This window comes from Triticum aestivum, chromosome 1A (genome assembly GCF_018294505.1).
Source record: "Triticum aestivum cultivar Chinese Spring chromosome 1A, IWGSC CS RefSeq v2.1, whole genome shotgun sequence".
Lineage (NCBI taxonomy): Eukaryota > Viridiplantae > Streptophyta > Magnoliopsida > Poales > Poaceae > Triticum > Triticum aestivum.
Genome location: NC_057794.1, coordinates 140584502 through 140599770, shown reverse-complemented (window position 1 = coordinate 140599770; position 15269 = coordinate 140584502).

The following is a 15269-nucleotide window of genomic DNA, read 5'->3' as shown; positions in this document are numbered from 1 at the left end:
TGTCCCTCGCCTTGATCTCTCCGCCCCTCGCGAGCCAGCCTGGTGAGGCCCCCCTGAGGAGGTCTTGCGTCATCCGCCTCGCGAGGCTTGGCCCCTCGTGAGGGTCTTGAGTGTTTGCTGGTGAAGATGGGCCGTATAGGGCCGCTGGGGGAGCCACGCCACGGGCAGCTGGCAGGCAAGTCTAGGGACCCCCATTCCCAGAACGCTGACAGCTGTGGACTCCGAGAAGGGCAGGGAGGTCGTCACCCGCGAGGTGGTGCTAAAGGATGCTGGGGCCGCCCTGGACCGCTGCCGGTCGCTGGAGGCTGAGCTGGAGACCGTGTGGAGGGAGCGCACGAAAGAAGCCCGGGGCCGCAAGGTGGAGGAGGAGAAGATGAAGGCCCAAGTGGATGCCGGCAAGGATAGCAACACCGAACTAGAGCAGTTGGCGAAGGCACAAGCCACGGAGCGCAGCCGACTGGAGGAGCTGGAGTAGAAGCTGCAGGCGGAGAGGGCTGAGCTTGACGCCAAGGCAAAGGTCCTAGCTGAGGACCGCGCAACCTTCAAGCTCCTTGAGGAGAGGTCTCAGACGGCGCTACAGTCACTCTATGAGAAGGGCTTGGAGGAGCCGCTAGCCGCTTACGACGAGGGCCCCACCTAGCTGCTTCCTTATCTGGTCGGTGCGCTGGAGGACGTCGTGAGCGGTATCGGCCCCATGGCGGAGGAAGAAGCATGCGTTTTTTCTTCAGTCGCGCTGACGCGCGTCTTCAGCCACCTCCATCTTCATGATCCTGCCACCCGCCTTGACGAGCTGCTGGAGCCTGTGGACGGCCAGCATTGCGCGGCTGCTGCCGCGGCCGTGAAGGGTCAGGCGGAGGCCCTGCTAAAGAGGTTTCGCGCCTTTGCTCCTGTGCCCCCGACCGGCGGTGCTACTAATACTGCAACTCCGGCTGGTGGTACGAGTGAAGGCGACGCCATTGAAGAAGAAGCATCTCTTGCAGGCGACGGCGGTGTCTAGGGATGACGGGATAACTTGCTGGCGGCTCCTTTCTTGTTTTAGTTTCTGCAATATGCACCATGCCTCGTGGAGGCATTAAACTCACGTTTGGTTTCAGGAGAACAATATGTCTTGTAATATTTGTTTTGAAATTCTGTGATTTCCATTCCATTTGCTTTACGTTCTACGTCGGCAGGGCCCGACCCCGCGCATACCTCAACCGCCGTTGGGCCGTCCGGATCACCAGGACAGACCAAGGAGTGAGGGGCTACATGATCAGTTAGGCTCCTGAGTCACGATGCTCAGGAGTCCCCCTTGACCGCAAACAGCCTATAGAAAGGAGATCTGGGAGTAGGCCTAGTGTTCTACGCATACCTCAGCCGCCATTGGGCCGTCCGGATCGCCAGGATGGACCAAGGAGTGAGGGGCTACGTGGTCAGTTAGGCTCCTGAGTCACGATGCTCAGGAGTCCCCATTGACGTTTGAACTACCATTGTACCTTGGCTCCGCTTGGGAGGGTGCGCGATGACCAGGTCCGAGGGACCTGGCAGGGTGGCGTACGCTTGGGTGTGACCTGAGAGTAGCCCATGTGCCCAGCCCCCTCGTGCAACTCTCCCGAGGGGAGGTGTTGCGATGGGGCCAGAAAGTGAGCTCGGAGGCTCCGTGAGGTTGATATAGCCATGAGGCCGCCCTTAGTTGTTTATCACCAGCGCGGAGCATGGCGCTTCCACACTTGCACGGGTATAGCCGCTCCTCGGCAGTGTCGACTGCCAGTGCGGAGGATGGTGCTTCCACTGGCACGTGGGAGGGGACTCCCTACTGTAGAGAGCCCCTGGGGCATGTACAGCCCCGCCCTGACATGTGCCTTACACGGTAGGGCTAAACGTGGTGTGTCTGGGTACTCGTGACCCAGCGCAAGACTCATGAGGCCCTACCTCAAGGCGGGTTGTGCCTGGTCTTGGTTCTTGATGGCTATGGCGTTCCTGTGAGATGGTTAGACAACCTGCGCCAACTGAATTTCTTGAGGTTATCGCAAGAGAAGGCCAAGCACCAACGACCCCAGGAGGTGAGGTGAACAGGGCCGGCCCACTAGACAAAGCTCAGCCGTTGGATTTATCGACGCTGCAGGGACGGGCCCGAGCACAGACGTCGTGCCTAGCCTTCTTATGCGAAGGATCCTGAAGAAAGACGATCGACGCGCGGCTCCCATGGTGGGTGACAATCAAGTAGATGATAACCATAGATAGATTATGCCTGAAAAGCAAACTAGCTTAGGTAAATGCAAGAACGATACATGCCACTGGGTCGGACCCGAGCGGCCAGGGGATGATGCAGCCCAAGGGACGCCCCGAGCAGGATGAACTAAGGATGCAAGTGGATACATGCCGCAGGGACAGACCCACGCGGCCTGGGAATGATGCAGCCCAGGGGGCGCTCCCATCTAAATAAACTTGGAAGTTTGGTTGTCGAAGGAGTGTTGGGGTAGCTGAAGATGCGTTGCAAAGAAGTCGCTCCTCATGACCGTCGAGCCCCATGGCCTCGAGAGGTTCTGGAGGCTTAGGTGGCCTCCTGAGGACTGTCTCCATCTCCGCCAGGACTGCGTGGTGCTTGGCCTCTTGACCTGCCAGGATGCTCCATAGATTGTGCTGGAAGGCGGCTGCCACGCTCGGCAGGACGAACAACATGCGAACGTAGCTGTGAGGTGGACCCTCACACCGGCCAGCATGCGAAGACCAGAAGCGCTCCTGAGATGCGGCCCTGTTGAGCCCCGGGATGTCGATGCAGACGCGCAGCTCACCACCCTCGCCTGGATGGGGAGCAGCGCCAGGTGGGCAGCGGTCGCCGCGTATTGCTCTTGCTTCCTGAAGCTCCTGAGTGGCCTTGGTGATGAACTCCTGAGCACCGGGCGCTCCTCGCCCGGTGTCCTCCTAAGGGAAGCGTGCCGCGAAGCACGCCTCCACGTGGTGCCCGAGCGCCTCCCTCGTGATGTTGGCTAGGTCTGAGGCCCTCCAGAAGAGAGCCCCCGAGCCCTGCCCGAGGATGGCGCCAGGCACGCCTCCATATGCAAGGGAGGGAGGCGCCCCAGGCGCGGGCACCGGTCCTGAGGTGGCACCGCTGGAGGCGTCGCTCCCCTGAGGCCTAGTGCAGAGTAGATGCTTCTTCTTCTTGGGGTTGGCCTCAGGATGGTACTGCACATATGCGCTGCCAGGGTCTTTGACTGCTGTAGCTTGGAAGGCGCGCTCGAGGGAGCACACCGCGTCTCTTTCTTCGCAGCGGACTGTGATGATTCCGCCGCTTCCCGACATCTTGAGGACATTGTAGCCATGGTGGGTGACTGCCATGAATTTGGCTAGCGCTGGGTACCTGAGGATGGCATTGTACAACAGACAGATGTGGGCGACATCGAAGTCAATGAGCTCAGTGTGGTAGTTGTCGCACTGACCGAAGGTGACCGGGAGACAAACTTGCCCTATCGGGGTGGTGGAGCCGTCAGTCACTCCTGAGAAAGGCTTGGTGGGCTGGAGCTGATCGTATGGCACTTGAAGACTGTCGAATGTCTCGACGGAGAGGACACTGAGCCCTGCGTCGCCGTCGATGAGGGTCTTGGTGACTTGGACATTGCTGATGACGGGTGAATAGAGCATCAGGAGAACACCGACGGTTTCCACGCATTTGAGATGGCCCGCCGAGCTAAAGGTGATGGCGTACTTGGACCATCTAAGCGCGCGCGTGGCCTCGAGATTGGGGAGGGCTGCATTCACCTCGCAAGAGAACTGCTTGAAGATGCGCTGGGAAGCTGGGGCTTGAGCGCCACCCAAGATGCCGGCGATGGCGGGCGGCTCCTGGAAGCCCCCAGCCCCTTCTTCCTGTTGGTGGTCGTCGTTCCTCCTTGGTGGTGGCGGCAGCGGAGGGAGACCAGGGTTGCCCTGTGGACGGTCCTTGCTAGGCTGGTCCCTCCAGGCGCCCTCACGAGGCTGATCCTACCAGCGGTCCTCATGAGGCTGGTCGCGCCACTCCTGGCGGGGCCCACGGTCGTCCCAACGTCCTCCACCTTGTCCACCTACTCGGCCGTAGCCCAGTTCTTTGCGCTTGGGGAGTCGACCGAAGCGTCCATCTTGAATGGCCCTGAGCTCTTGACAATCGTTGGTGTTGTGGCTGCGCACGTTGTGGAAGGCGCATAATGTACGACTTCCCTTGGATGACTCAGGGAGGTCCCAGCCGCGTTTAGTGTCTGGTTCCGCCGTGAGTACGGCCACCCCTTTGCGCTTCATGTCCTTAACCTTGGCCTTCTTCTCCTCTGGATCCGCAGCAGGGAGCTCGAGGAGGGAAAGGAGCCCCTCCTCAGCTCATGCGCACTTGGTTACTATGTTGAATAGCTCCAAAGTCGTGCACAACTCCTCATGGATGGCGAGCTCCTCCTTCATATTGATGTCACAGACGCCATCGTAAAACACTGAGATGATGGCCTCATCTGTCACCTTGGGGATCTTGAGGCACACGCTGTTGAAGCGCTGGATGTACTTCTGCAGGGTCTCTCCCAGCTGTTGCTTGATGCGGCGTAGGTCACCCGTGGCCGGGGGCGGTCGTGAGTGCCCTGGAAGTTGGCGACGAAGTGGTTGCGCATCTCATCCTAGGAGGAGATCGAGACCGGGGGCAGGTTCAGGAGCCATGAGTGAGCGCCGTCCTTGAGAGCCATGGGAAACCAGTTCGCCATGACCTTTTCGTTGTCGTTGGCCACCTCGATGCTCAGCCCGTAGAGCTGCAAGAACTCTGTAGGGTCGGGGTGCTGTCATAGCGAGGAGGCAGATCCGGCTTGAACTTGCCTGGCCAGACGACGCTACACAGCTTAGGAGTGAAGGCACTACAGCCTGCCGTGGCCACCGGGGCCCGTCGTGGAGGTGGAGCTTGATCTTGGTGCCCCTGCGCTGCCACAATAAGTGGCACATGGCCCTGCCATGGCAAGCGGCACATGGCCCTGCCGCGGCAAGCGATCCTGACGTGGCGGTGCTGGGAGCGGTGGAGCGTTCTCTTGTGGGCGGGGAACCTCTTGGCAGCTTCTTTCTTCATGCACGGGCACACGATGCGGTGGATCACGCCGCGAGACCGTGCATCTTGGAGCGAGGACGCCGCCTTGACGTGGAGGAGGCAGAGGCGCTCCATGAGCCGCGTGTCTTGGTGCGAGGGTGCCGTCTTGATGCGAAGGGGGCGGAGGCGCTCCGTGAGCCACATCGCCCGCAGCAGGGAGCGGGCGAGGCAACGAGAGGGATGGCGCAGGAGAGCCCCCCGCGGCGCTGACGAGCTCGACGATGCGGTCCAACCAGTCCTCATAGAGGTCGTCGACCGGGCGGTAGCGTAGGAGCTCGCATGCCATGAGCAGTGCGGCCTGCGCATTCGTGGGTGCACGACGGGCGTGAGACGATGAGCCAGCCGGAGTCTGCGACGGGGTGGCGGTGCAGCCGTCTCTCCGCACGGAGGGGGTGCAATGAGGAAGCTTGCTGCTCGTTTGTTGCTGGGCCGGTGGCGCCGTTGGCGGCGGATGACGGAGAACGACGGGGAGGCCCGCCGACAGGGGCTGTCTAAGTGACACGGGTGGCGAGGGCGCCCTGGCGCTCAGCGCGGGCCCAGCGAGCGTCGGCCATGAACTTGGTGGAGTGGCGAAGCACGGATTGATGAAGGGGAAAGCTTAAGCACACCCCTACCTGGCACGCCAAATGTCGGATTTTGGGTTCCGGCAAAACCCTTGAGGTTCGAACACTGGGGTGCGCATGAAGATCTCTCCCCCTCTCTAGCTCGCACACATCATGATCTCGCGGTCTAGCTCGACGAACCCAAAGAACAAGAGACACAAGAGTTTATACTAGTTCGGGCCACGGATGTGGTGTAATACCCTACTCCAGTGTGGTGTGGTGGATTGCCTCTTGGGCTGAGGATGAACAGTTACAAAGGAAGAACATCCTCCTGAGGAGAGGTGCTCTTGTCCTTGATGAGTGTGGTGGCTTTGGTGGAATGAATCCGGTCCAAGATGAGATGATCTCTGTGCCTACGGTGGCGGCTAGTCCTATATATAGAGGCTCGGGTCCTCTTCCCAAATATTAGGTGGGAAGGGATCCCACAACAGCCAATTTGAAGGGGGAGAGCTAGTACAAGCTATCCTGACAAAAGATAGTCTTCGCCTGCCAAAGGCTCTGGTGGTGACGCTGTCTTGGGCTCCAAGGCGACCTCCGTCCTGCTGTCCTGCTGGTCTTGGTGTTGTTGCACCGATATGGAAACCTTTTCCTGATGCCTCGAGACTCCTCGCCTGCGCTTGCCTCTTTAGCACCAAAGAGGAAACAAGGACACTACGCGCGCTGGCGCCCGCCTAGCTCCAGTTGTCATGGCTTGCATCACACAAACCTCGTGAGGTGTCCCTTGCCTTGATCTGTCCGCCCCTCGCGAGCCAGCCTGGTGAGGCCGCCCCTGAGGAGGTCTTGCGTCGTCCGCCTCGCGAGGCTTGGCCCCTCCCGAGGGTCTTGAGTGTTTGCTGGTGAAGATGGGCCGTACAGGGCCACTGGTGGAGCCACGCCGCGGGCCGCAGGCAGGCAAGTCTGGGGACCCCCGTTCCTTGAACGCCGACAGTTTTGCCTCCGTGAGCCCCAGCAGGCCCTGCCGGGGCACCTTGCTTGTCTGCTTCTGGGGGTGTCCTCGCCCCTTGCCGGGCTCGCCTACCCGGCAAGGGAGGCTTTTCTCTTGACGATATCCTGCTTCCTTGGCTCGTCCTTGGTCCCTCTGATTTGCATGTTAGTCCTTCGAATCTCTTGGTTTCTTGTACTCTAACTTGGGCTAGTGCTTCAATCTCGCTCCCGCGCCTGTGCACAGTCTGGGCAACAGACCCATGGTTTGTTGCACCGACACGTGCGCCCATTCTCATACTCATTTTGATAATGTTCAATACCTGACATGGATGAGAACATAAAAACAAGTGAGATTATCTTTGTAATGCAGAAGTTATTCTAATCCAATACTTCCTCCCTGTAAACCCCTTTGTGCTATCTCGACAATTCTTCTGAGAGATGTCATGCATGCTGTAATTTGGTGTGTGCATTAATATAATGTGGCCTACTACTCAAAATATGAGAGCTCCGGAAGTGATGATACTTCGCAGATGACAGCTTCAACATGTAGTAAAGAGGAACAAGTCAACCTGACGTGACAGATTCAAAATATACTAAGGGAGAACAACTCGACCTGATCGGTCGAGCGCAAATGTATCTGCTACCCTTCCCAACAAGGAACATACTTATTAAAGAAGAGAGATGATCATCTTAAAGAAGAGCAGAAGAGCAAGCAGATTGAAGATATTACAAGTCTTTCTATACAATGTCGGTTGCCCACCCATGATGAACCAGAGCGCATAGAGAAATACTATTCCTTCCGGTCTCTCCATATGTGGCTCACATGCATTTCGAAACTAAAGTAGGAACATTTAGCTGACCAATTAAACATTTCTCAGTTTTACTAATATCAGCATAATATCATATTTGAATTTGTACAACTAAGCTTGTTTAGCTCGATGGGTGGAGCAGTGCTATTACGACACGCACCACATAGGCTGATCATGGTCATCATAAAATGGGGAAACTGTAAGCATGATGAGTATAGTGTTGACCGTGGCAGTGGGATGGCAGATCTGAAGAAGCAAACCGCGCAAAGGGTAGTTAGCAACCGATGTTTGCTTTGAAATTACAGCTAAGATTTGGCATGGACAAGAAAGTACTGTCAACAATTGACAAATAAGTGCAATTCTGCTGTCTCTCTATATGTCGCAACATGCATTTGGAAACTCAAGTGGGACCTTTAGCTAACCAATTAAATGTGTCTATTAACTAATATCAATATCATATCACAATCATATTTGAACAACTAGCTTTGGAATTTTGAGTGTTGTGTTGTTTAGCTTGAAGGGTGGAGTAATGCTAGTACAACATAAATCACCTACATAGATCATAGTAGAGTAGATAAAAGGGGAAAACCCTAAGCATCAAGAGTAAAATCAGGAAAGTGGAACTAGCTAGACTAGTGGGTGGCGCACATGCTTTTCAAAATGAATATAGGAACATTAGGTGACCAATTAAACATTCTCTGTTTTAGTAATATGAGCATCATATCAGATTCATATTTCAACACCTAAGCTTTGGAATTATGAGTGGCATGTTGTTTCACTTGATGGGTTGAGGTCTTGAGGAGCAGTGCTAGCACGACACGAAGCACCTACGATGATGGTAGTAAATATGAAGGGGGAAACCATAAGCTTCACGAGTATGGTGACTGTGCCATGGTGGAACTAAAGGTGCAAACCGGATAAAGGTACTTCGCAACCAATGTTTGCTTTCAACTAGCCACTACGATTTGGTACAGACAAGAAAAGTACAGTAAAAAAATTACGATCTATTTTTCGGGTGAGATCAATAACTTAAGTACATATGGAAGAGTACCACCTCTCTTGGGATGTTGTGTAGGCCCTTGCTGATACGTTGAGGGTGCTGCGGGTGCAATCGCTGTTGGCGGCGCGGAGAGGACTTTAGACGGCAGACAGCCGGATCAGGGGATAAATCATGTTGCCGTGGACGAGGCGATCGTAGGAGCGGCAACAGCAAGGTGGACGATGGCGCCAATGAAGCGAGAGGACGCGATGAAAGGATCCTGGTCCGGCGCCATGGATGAGAGACGTCCATCTCTTATAGTGGACGACGGGGTAGGGGTAGTGGCTCCGGCAAGGTGGAGGATGGGGTGGCGGACGGAGGAGGGTGGCCGCAGTGGGGAGGTTGTTGTGGCCCCGACGGTGTATGAATGGGGAAATGGAGGGGGATGGGGGTCTCAAATTTTGGGACGCGCTTGTGTGAAATGTGGGGAAGTATGAACTTATCATGCGTTTAAAATTTTGGACATCACGTCAATTGGGGATAGGACGTAATCTCGCATCTCCCAAATATTTGTTGGTAGCGATTTCGGGCGAGGAGAGGGTGTTTTGCTGCCCATGGTTGGCACCCATGGTGTATGAACGGGGCTGACAGGTAGTGCGGTTGTGTCACGTCTGAGGGAAGTTACACAGCTGCCCCTATTTAAAATATTTTCCTACATCGATTTTGGACGAGGAGAGTTTATTTTGCCGCCCACTATGTATGATTGGGGAAATGGAGGGAGAGACACATGTCTTTCAGACGAGCTTGCATCAAATGTGTTTTGCCGCCCACATTTGGCACCTACCATGTCTGAATGGGCTCAGAGGGAGTCGTGTCATGTCTGATTGAAGTTACTAGTCTACCCCTAGCGACAGCAGTGTAAATCCGGTCGATTAGGATGTCAGGTGTGAGGGGTAGACAGTAATTTCCATCTCACACACACTTGCTTCGGGTAGCCCACAAATGACAGTGGGTGTTTAGCCGCTTTGTTCAAAACTTGGTAGAATTAGCATTCACGTTTACCCTGGGCCCTGGCAACTAAATTCAAATCCAATTGGTATGCGATTATGAATATCCATAGATAATTCTACGTTTTGTTATTTATTTCTTCAAAACCACGAGAAAGATTTATTACACCTTTATATATGATTATGATTTAGAAATGTCGTGATCTTCGAATTTAGTAGGTTGGATACACCTTGAGTCAAACAGTTATTTCATCCAATACAATATGCTCACATGAAAAATAGTTCAACTTATGCCAATCATACAAGTACTGAGGATTACCTCGCCTAAAATATTTAGATCATTACAACACATGGACAACATAGGGGGTCTTACAACATAATCCATTCAGAGACATGACACAACATGCAAGTACAATAATCTAATGACAATTTCAACTGGTATCTAAAGAAGAACTGGGATTACCCTAGGCTTCAGATAGCAGAAACAGCAGGATCTCCTTCGTCTTCAAATGCAACATTCTTACTTCCTCCAATTCTTGGGTTGCTTGCATAATATGTGCAACTAATTGCAAAATTCCAGCCTCAAGATCGAGATTACCTCATTCATAGCAGCCACACCATCTCTTTCTGCCTCTAGTAGAGCCTCAAGAACTATAATATTTGTGCTCAGACTGCTCTCCGGCGGTGTTGCCTCTGAACTGCTACCAGCTTGTCACATGGATGGCGCACTGCTTCCACAAAAAGATTCTGGGGTTGTACATTGTGTCCTAGTGTGAACGACATCCTGAAAGGTTTCCGCTGGACATAAGTAAGAGATAGTTATCGCATGATCCAGGCAGTAAGCTTACATGGTAAACGACATACGAATTATTGCCGAGCATGACAAGCTATATTTAAATGGTTCAAAGCAGCATCAGCCGAAAAGAAATTAAAATGGTAAGATGAACCTAGGGATGTAAGTGGAAAATAAACGACATCCGCTAGTCCCATCTAGTTAGTTTTTGCTAGCTCCCTAGTTCATTTTCCTCAAAAAAAACAAAAATTCTTTTGAACTATCATACCACTGGTGGACTTTAATCGGGATTAAACGGGACCCAGTTGGCATCCCTAGTTGAAAGGGAGTGTACCACCGCTATATTTAAGTTGCCAAGGCATCTAAGCAGTTGAAATAATCTAAGAAAGCACTTAACAGTGTGTCCTCATATAAACTACTAAGACAGTCTTGTGATGAAGTTCATAGGAAAAGTTAAGGACTCAAATGAACTAGGCATCCATTTCTTTATGATAGTACAGCTGGCACTACTGAACTATTGGCCAACTCAGGTATAGCGTAACAAGTAACAAACAAGCATTCAAATCAAGCAATACAACAAAGAAGACAACTGAACTATTTGTAATTCTGTAGGATTACAGGTTGAGGGCACAAGCCAAGAAAGCAGCCCACATGCATTACATTTCACATGTACTAAAACACACTGGCTTACCATATGTTGTTGTGAAGCCTCGCTGTTGTTGCAATGTTCTTTGAAGATATCATCAGCATCTTGTGGTTGCAAATCTAGTTATTGTAGTTTCTTCCGCACCCTCTATTTAGGTGAAATTTATTTTAATCGCATGCACTGGTTCGAATTGATCATCAATGGTTCATCTAAACTAAAGAAAGAAGGGTGTGTGCTTACACGACAATATATGTGCTTCACTCTATTTTCATGCTTGTTCGAGGTGCAAGCCCCAAAAGAACAAATATTTTGCTTGATGGGGTTGGCAGCTCCATAATTAATAGAAGCATCAAATTAGTCATGCAACTTGGGAAGATCAAGAACACACAAAAAAGTAATGAACAGAGGCTCGGAGCAGTGATGTAATAGATAGCATCAGAAAATGTAGGGTAAAACGAACAAAAAGCAGCAGAACCACATGCTAGTTTGCTGATGTGTAATTAAGCATAGAGAACATGAAGCAGTCTGATGGAACCAACAGGTGGCATCAGAACAACAAAATTATCATAAATATAGCATGCAAGAAGTAAAATAGTAGGCAGTGATATCTAGGAAGTACAGTAATACTTAGGACAAAACTAAAGCATTGTAACTATATGTGCACTGGTTTGTAATTTAGCACATGTAACATGTTCACTGCCAGAAGTATGGCCCTACAGGTGCAAGCAGAATAACGCGTCTCATGAAAAATTGAATGCTGCCCTGAAGAAATTCAAAGGTGCGGTGCTTATGCTAAGAAAGGGAACGTAGGCACCAGCCATTGGATAATAGTACCTGATTCTCAGCGGCGTATGGGTATCATTGTCATACTTGATAGCTAAGGATCGTCGATGGTGCTCGTGTTGCGATTGAGTTTGGGCCGGCTGTCGTCGTTGCTGAACTGGCTCCGGTGCTTCAGTTGTGGCACCGATCGACATACAATAAAGCTCATCTGTGGTAAGTGAACAATTCCACAATAAAGAATAGAAAAACTTAAGGAGTACAAATCCAAGTAACCTGATGAGGTTGCGGTGTCAGTAAAGCAGGGTTGGTGGAGTTGAATATGGCGTCTGTGAAGCGGGTTCAGTGCAGTGGACGAAGGCGTCGGCGGGCGCGGTGTATAGTGCTTTCGGTGAGGTGGATCTGTTGCGGCGGACGAGGGCTTGTATGAAGGGCCAGCGATGGGGCGGACGAGGGAGTCAGTGAAGGGCCTACACTATGGGGGACGAGGGCGCCGGTTAAGCAGATCCGATGCAGTGGACCATGATGGCAGTCAAGGAGATCTAGAGCGGTCGACAAGCCAGTCGCTGAAGCGACTCTGGTGAAGTGGTGAATTGGCAGTTGGGGGTTCCAAGGTGCGGAAGGTAGATCTGGCGGGGTGTGAGGTCCACCGCTGCGGCAGAGGACTAGATTCGGTGGCTTGCCGTGGTTGGGGGGTCGGGGAGGGGAAGGCGAGAGGCTTTGGGGGAGAATGTTGGGGGCAAAGAGGGGAAAACAATTGAGTTACCAAAGCAGCCCTTTTCTATTCATGTGGCAGGGGTAAAACAAGAATATCGCAGGGCTAAACTTTCAGGCGTGAGATATTTCAATGTGAGCGGGAAGTTTGAAAGCTTTTGGCCCTTGAAATTAAGCGTTCTGCTCTTGTACGGCCGACTATGATATCATGGCCGTGAATTTATTTGTTTTGCACGCAAAAAAGTGCAAGTTTTGAAAATCAATGTCTCTAACTCAAAACTTAGATTGTCCATTCAATTCAAATATGGATCATTGAGCTAGTACAAGCAAATACCATCATACACTCCAATTAAAATGAAATTCCAAATGTGCTTCTCCTAAATATGATGACAAAAGCAAAAATGCGTATGTGTATTGATACGTCACCAACGTATCTATAATTTTTGATTGTTTTGTGCTGTTATATTATCAATCTTGGATGTTTTATAATCATTTTATAGTAATTTTATATCATATTTTGGTACTAACCTATTGACATAGTGCCAAGTGCTAGTTATGTTTTTTTGCATTACTCCATTTCTCCATGAACTTAATACACTAGATGCATGCTGGATAGTGGTCGATGTGTTGAGTAATAGTAGTAGATGCAGGCAGGAGTCGGTCTACTAATCTTCGATGTGATGCCTATATAATGATCATTGCCTAGATATCGTCAGGATTATTTGAAGTTCTATCAATTACCCAACAATAATTTGTTTACCCACCGTTTGCTATTTTTCTTGAGAGAAGCCACTAGTGAAACTTACGGCCCCCGGGTCTCTTTCTCATATTATTTGCCTTTGCGATCTACTTTTCCTTTGCTTTTATTTTCAGATCTATTAAACCAAAAATACAAAAATACCTTGCTGCACTTTATTTTATTTGGCGTTTGATCCATCAATATATACAACTTTCTCCCGTCCACATGCCAATTTCTAGCGTCGTTACCCGAAAGGGATTGACAACCCCTTAAAACATCGGGTTGCGAGTATTTGTTATTTGTGTGCAGGGGCTGTTTACGTTGTGTTGCTTGGTTCTCCTACTGGTTCGATAACCTTAGTTTCATATCTTAGGGAAATACCTACCGTCGTTGTGCTACATCATCCCTTCCTCTTTGGGGAAATACCGATGTAGCTTCAAGCTGCATCAAAAGGAATTTCTGGCGCTGTTGCCGGGGAGGATCCTCAACATATATCAGGTTCCTAATCACAAATCTCATCTCCTCGGAACTTACATTATTTGCACATTTGCCTCTCGTTTCCTGTCCGCCACTTCACAAAAATATTCCGTTTTATTCGCCCCTCTTATTCGTTTGCCGTTTTTCTAGCCAGATATATCCGTGTTCTTGCCCTCTAATCATAATGGCTAGCGTGCCTACCCCTCCTTTTTCACCAAATTTTGAAGTTCTTTACTTCAAGTAAATACAAGGAGAAAATTTGAAAGATGCTCGGTATAGGCTTATGGAATCTTATCATATTTGCAATTTAAAGGGGGATGCTAAGATCTTGTTTTGTAATTTTTACATAGGATTGGCTTTGCATCATAGACAACTCCTAGATTTTGCCGCTAAAGGGAATTTTATTGAGCTTGATGCCAATGCTGCCTATGAAATTTTAGAAGGAATTATGGGTGTTCCACCTCAAAAGAAGGGGTTTTCTTTTACCCTAGAGGGAGTTCAAATGTTAGACAAACTTGGTGATTTGCATAAACACATGGTTGAATTACAAAAATATAACGAACCCCTCAAACATCTCAGTGGTAGTATCAATCGCATGGATACCTTGATTACTCTTTGCAACAAGCGATTGGATATTTTGGATCTAAAGATGGTTTCGGGAAGCGCAAAGATCCTCCCGGGTTTGAGAAAACCCTTACCAAAGTAGCCAAGTCTACGGATGACAAAACTTAGATCCTTGCTTTATGCCTAGCTAAGGGCGTAAAACTAGAGCGCTTGATGGGAGGCAACCCAATGAATAAAATTTAGTGTTGCTTTTTCTTTATGTTCTTGAGTGTTGGAACAATTATGCTACTATTATGATTGTGTTTTTTATGTTTTAGTTAGTGTTTGTGCCAAGTAAATCCTTTAAGATCTCCTTGGGTGATGGTTGTTTGATCTTGCTGAAAAAACAGAAACTTTTGTGCTAGCGAAAATATTTTTCATTTTTTTACCAGAGAGCGATAACATACCCATTCCATTTGCAGTATATTAATATACAAATTTCCCAGGTCTTCCTAATTTTTCAGAGTTTTTGGAGTTACAGAAGTATTCGAATTATCCAAATTGCTACAGACTGTTCTGTTTTTGACAGATTCTATTTTCTTTGCGTTGTGTGCTTGTTTTGATGGCTCTATGGTTTTCTTTGATGAGTTTTTTGCCATAGAAAAGTAGGAATACAGTAGATATAATGCAAGAAAAAATATGAATTGTTTTACTACAACACTTATAGTAGTGATTTGTTTTCTTATACTAACTGATCTCACGAAGGCTTTTGTTGAGTTTTGTGTGATTGAAGTTGTCAAGTTTTGGTTATCTTACGATGGATGAAGGAATAAGGAGTAAGAAGAGCCTAAGCTTGGGGATGCCCTGGCATCCCAAGCTATCATCCAAAAGAGAGCAAGCAACTAAGCTTGGGGATGCCGCCGAGTGGCATCCCCTCTTTCTTCTAACGACCATCGGTATTTTACTCAAAGCTATATTTTTATTCGTCACATACTATGTCACTAGTACAACAAGCTCCTAAACAAACAGTTTTTAACCCCTTTCCGCGACGGCATTTGGAACCATCGCCAAGTGAGTGTGGGCGATAGGGGGGTCCTTCCCACACGACCCAGAAACCGTCGGGGATATGCCCTCCTGACATGCACGCTCGGCAAAATGAGATCATGTGCGACCGGCGAGCACTCAAATACGGAA